The sequence below is a fragment of the Acipenser ruthenus genome, chromosome 19 (genome assembly GCF_902713425.1).
Source record: "Acipenser ruthenus chromosome 19, fAciRut3.2 maternal haplotype, whole genome shotgun sequence".
NCBI lineage: Eukaryota > Metazoa > Chordata > Actinopteri > Acipenseriformes > Acipenseridae > Acipenser > Acipenser ruthenus.
This window is the reverse complement of record NC_081207.1, coordinates 26,992,815-26,998,942: the sequence shown is the minus strand read 5'-3', so window position 1 is coordinate 26,998,942 and position 6,128 is coordinate 26,992,815.

Here is a 6,128-nt window from a genome sequence, read left to right as displayed (position 1 = left end):
TGGAATGCCCGGGTGGTCACTGGGGTTGTTTTGTATTGTCAGGACTCAGAAGAGGGCTACAGGCAGGTTTCCTGACATGTGTATTTTTAATGATCAGTAAAGAAAACATAGAATGAACTTCCCCAAAGAGAAACAATATTTATTTCACGTTGTTTGTAACCCACACAACATGCTGGCCTCTTGTTGCTTGGTTGGCTTCGAATGTGGTCCTTTAGGACCAATTGACTTTACATTATAAATGAAATGCTTTCAGTAACAGTGGCATCAAGCATAGGAATGAAAACCCAATTTGCACTACAAACAGAGATTAATAAATAGAAGAACATAGTGTTATTGTATTTTGTTTTGTTTGTTTTACATAAAAAGCTACAGGTTATGTAGACCTAAATATTAATATGAGCCACATTAATACGGGATTTCAACTTCCCCCATATAAAATGGGAAAACCCGGTGGGAAGTACGACAGACTAAATTGAAATGGTGGAAATGACAACTGACTGCTTCCTTACGCAATTTGTCAAGGCACTGACTAGAGGGGAGGCATGCCTTGATTTTGTCTTTTCAAATAACTAAGACAGAATAACTAAAACAGAGGTCAGAGAACCATTGGCAAACTCAGACCACAACATGGTCTCATTTGAAGTGCTTTTTAAAACCCCAAAAGTAATGACTAAAGCTAAGGTTTACAATTTTAGAAAGGCAAACTATGAAGATATGAAACAGAGACTAACAGAAGTAGATTTGAGTGAAACAGAAAACATCCACAGAAAAAGGATGGCTGTTTTTTGAAAAATTTAGTACTAGAGGGGCAAAACAATTACATCCCAAAAGTAGACAAATCTAAATCTAAAACAAAATTGCCAAAATGGTTTAATAGATCAATTAAAAAAAATATTCAGAGAAAAAAGGCACTTTACAGAGCATTTAAAAGGGACCAAGAACAAAGTACACAGAAAGAGTACTTGGAACTGCAAACACAAGTCAAAAAGGAAGTTAGAAAGGCCAAGAGAGAGATAGGGGGCTAAAACCAATTCCAAAAAGTTTTTCCAATATTATAACAGCAAGAGAACATTCAAAGAGGAGGTAAAATGTCTATGAGATGCAAATGGCAAAATCATAGACGAATAGAAAAAAATAGCAAATATATTAAATTATTACTTTTCACAGGTTTTTACAAAGGAGGATACTGTCAACATGCCCCACACGTCGACCTGTTCCTATCCAGTTTTAAATAACTTTAGCACAACAGAGGCAGAAGCGTTAAAGGGACTAGGAGCTCTTAAAATAAACAAATGCCCGGGGCCAGATGAGATCCTCCCAATATTACTCAAAGAAATTAAAGAAGTTAACTACTAACCAAGATCATGCAACAGTCTCTTGACACAGGGGTTGTACCGACAGACTGGAGAATTGCAAAAGTAATACTGATCCACAAAAAGGGAGACAAAACCGAACCAGATAACTACAGACCAATAAGCCTAACTTCTATTATATGTAAACTTATGGAAACTATAAGAAGCAAAATGGAAAATTACCTATATGGTAACAGTATCCTGGGAGACAGTCAGCATGGTTTTCGGAAAGGGAGATCATGTCTAACTAACCTGCTTGATGCAACATCATCAATGGATAACTGCAAAGCATATGAAATGGTTTATTTAGATTTCCAGAAAGCTTTTGACAAAGTCCTGCATAAAAGATTAATTCTCAAACTGAACGCAGTAGGGATTCAAGGAAATGCATGCACATGGATTAGGGAGTGGTTAATATGTAGAAAATAGAAAGTACTGATTAGAGGAGAAACCTCAAAATGGAGCGAGGTAACCAGTGGAGTACCACAGGGATCAGTATTAGGTCCTATGCTATTCCTAATCTACATTAATGACTTAGATTCTAATATAGTAAGCAAACTTGTTAAATTTGCAGACGACACAAAAATAGGAGGAGTGGCAAACACTGTTGCAGCAGCAAAGGTCATTCAAAATTATCTAGACAGCATTCAGAACTGGGCAGACACATAGCAAATTACATTTAATAGAGAAAAGTGTAAGGTACTGCATGCAGGCAATAAAAATGTGCATTATAAATATCATATGGGAGATACTGAAATTGAAGAATGAATCTATGAAAAAGACCTAGGAGTTTATGTTGACTCAGAAATGTCTTCAAGATGCTCGGATACATAGTGAAAAGTGTTGAATTTAAATCATGGGAAGTAATGTTAAAACTTTACAATGCATTAGTAAGACCTCATCTAGAATATTGTGTTCAGTTCTGGTCACCTCGTTACAAAAAGGATATTGCTGCTGTAGAAAGAGTGCAAAGAAGAGTGATCAGAATTATTCCGGGTTTAAAAGGCGATCTGATTCAAGCATTCAAAATTCTAAAAGGTATTGATAATGTTGACCCAGTGGACTTTTTCAACCTTACATTCATCAAAACTGGAGAGGGAACATGTTATTACTTATGTGTATGTCTTCAGTTAAAATATAGAGGCATTCTCTTGCTCATCCATTACTTCAAAAACACAAAATCAATAATTCAAATAGAAACGTAAGAATGACTTTGTATAATACAATGATGAAGGAAGTAGCCAAAACATTTGTCGACTTCACTTTTGATCAGCCTGGGGTAAGCAGGGGGTAAACCACAGTTGGATTTTATTGGAGCATTTTAAAGAGCTGTGGAATCCCCCTTGATTCCATCAGCCACCTATTTTTAGAGTAATCCCTGGATAACCGTGGTAGGTGCTTGACAAAATCCAGGGTGATTCCCCCGTGCTGTGAAACACTCAAGTAAAATTCAGCTGTGGTATATCCTGGCAGGGTGTATGTTCATCAAAGAGACACCTTTCTTCTAAGGGCCTGTTGACCTGCCATTTCATCCACATCAGAAACAATTCAGTTTTTTATTTTTGTGGGGGTTTTGTAATTATTTTTTTTTCTGAATGTATAATGTAAAGCACCTTGAAACATTAATACTATTCATATTTTCTTTAGCATTTGGAAATGCTTTTTTTAACTTCTACAATCTATTTCATTTCTCATAAAATAAAGTGATAACATATAGCATTCTAAGCAGGAATTTAAGAATAATTTGTATGATAATAAGTATTTACAAAGTGAACAGAGATCAGCTTTTCATGTGCAAGAAAAAGAAAACTAGGGAATAAGCGAATAACTTTTTTTTTTTTTTAATGCCACTGTCAATCAGGCCTGGAATCTATTGCCAACTTGACCTCACCTCATAAGAGCTAATGTCTTATTGACAATAGCTATCTTTTATTAAGTCACAGTAAAAGTCACAGAAAGACAAAACATATGTCAATACAAAAAAAAGAAAATAAAGGCTTGTAATTAGAAGGTTGCCTCTGTTGTTAAGGCAAATTAGTAAAATATGGACTTTAACATAGTTAACCTCTAATTGTTAGTGTGCATACTAAATATGATACTTGTGGAATTCTGCACTTATCCAGGATATGAATTTCCATTTTTTTCTGCATTCAATCATTCAACATATAGTTTTGTCAAATGCCACTATTAGTAGGCCCATGTAGAACACTAGAACTGCCCGTAATCACTGTTTGTTTGTGGCCTATTCCTCCTCTGTTATACTCCGTGGAGTGTATGGGACCTGCTTCCCTAATGTCCTCCAGGGTAGACTTTCATTCATCTGATAAACCACTACTTTGTACATTTCTAACATCTATCTGTCCAGCTAGTGTATGCTGCCTATCCCTGGAGTAATGTACTATATTTCTCTGTAGCTTTTTTATTTTTTATTTCAGATTAAATCCCCTTTGAGACACTTGCCTATACTTCCCCTTCAGGTTCTTGACATCTTTTTGATGTATGGTCTATTCCCGCTTCCCCCTTCGTATGTACCATGGCCTATATGGGAAATCATCTCTGGAATATGAATGTTTCTACAGTTTTCTTCATGATTTATTTGTGCACCAGGATAAAGTTACCTTGTATTTCATTTGTAGGCAATATTGGCAAGTTACAGTGCGAAGGCATGTTTCTCAGAAAATATTGTACTATATGTATTAATTTATTAATTTGCTGTCTGCTGTCCCATTTTATTTGCGTAATATTTGTACCAGCTGTGTAAAAGATTGTATTAGGAAGACATACTTAAACGGTCAATAGTTTAATCACAACCTGATTTATTTGATTTATTGTCACTGGCCTGCACATTAAATTTGAAATTTAGAAACACAGCATGTGGCACAGAAGGACTCAGAAACCTCATGGTTGTCCTCAAAATGCATGTGGCAAGAGTAAAAAGCTGCTGATGTGCTGATCTTTACAGGAATGCATGGCTCTGCTTTCCTGTAAAGCACTGCTGTGGTTTCTAAGTGGATTCAGTGAGCTCAATGAAAAGTAAGGTGAGAGCTTAAGTTGTAAATAAAGAAATCAATGCAAGTTAAGATTGCAAGCTAAATTCAGATTTCATGGTATTTGCTTATTAAATATATATTCCAGGGTCTGTGCTATAATTTCACTTTATGAGGAATATTACTTGGATCACTTAATGAGTCAACATTTGCTTTGAAGACAGTTTTGGGTCCAGTCTTGCACAATCATGTGTTTCAGAATGCAGCTTACAGTACAGATACCTCCAGGACACTCGGCAGTCTGCTGGGAGTATAGCAATGTTTGGCTTCTTTCAACTTTCATTTCACACCTTGTAATAGGACCTTCATGAAAGCCTAAAATCTATTTTACAGCGCATTGTATGTATGTGTACTCTCATTGCTACTAGTCAGAATATCTCACTGAGGTCTAAATAATAGGGAGAAGGTGGTAATACAGAACCTATCAATTAATACTTATCGATCATTACGTATCGATGCCTGAGTTATCTCAAGAAGTCACAATTGAAAGGAGTTTGATAGTCTCAAGTATTTGGAAGCCAGTCTATTTTACATAAAATCACTATACAATTCACACACATAGTTAGGCTTAAAACTCAACATGCTAAATGATAACAATGAATTTAAACACATATTTTAATACCAGATTGGTATTGCTAAGAATGCTGCTCTCTTGGAGATGTAAACCATTCAATCCCTTGTTTGAAAAAAAAAATAAAAAATCTGATCTAATAGCTGGGGAGAGGGATCATTTAATTGCATATAAAAAAGAGACATCTATGTACTAGAAATATATGAATGTATGCCTGTCACAAAGACGGCCGGAGTGGGTGGCGTCAGACCAGAGTCAGGAAATAAACAACAGAGAGGTGTGGTTTGGTGGAGCTGAGCGAATGGTTTCGCTCAGCATTTAATAAACAGAACAGAAAATAAAAGGTTTTAAACACAAAACACAAGCACAAAACAGGACATGGCACTATACGCCAAAATAAAGAGACAAACAAAACAAACACGGTGAGTGAAACACTTATTTACGTTCTTACTTTCTTTTACTATTTAGTTTCTCCTTCTCCACACTCGTTCTCCACTCACCGAACACCCAACCCCGAGTGGAAGAAATGTGCATCTATATATACTGTTGTGCTGGGATTCAATTACTAATTAATTATTCACTTGAATCCCAGCACGTGAATTAATTCTGTGCAACCCTGTGCTCACATACTATACTTTAAATGCATGTGAAGTGATAGTGCAATCCCGTGCCTAAATATAATTATACAATTTAAATACTGCACACACCCATTTATATCCCATGTACCAATGACTATACACCAACATTAACACACGCACGCAACATACAACACATAATATGCACACAGGGGCGGGGCACATTGCCACAATGCCCCACATTGGAAGACCTTAGGGGAATGCATCCCAGAAATATTGTAATTTTTCACATTCATTTCATTTTCTATTCATTTCTTTGGTTATGACCCTTTCTTCTATCAGTTGATCAATTTGATCCGGACTAATGAGAGTCCAGGAAAGCAGAAAGAAAGGATATTGAATCTATTTCCTTCAAAAATGGGAAATGAAAACTTGGGACACTTTTTGCTGTGCAGGGACAAGTGCACTACCATTTATACATTGATGTTTAATAAATGTGATATAGTGAAAAGAGATTTGTGACAGAGCCAGTACACAAGTTTGAGGATGCCATTACCTAAAAACAGACCCTACTTTATTGTAG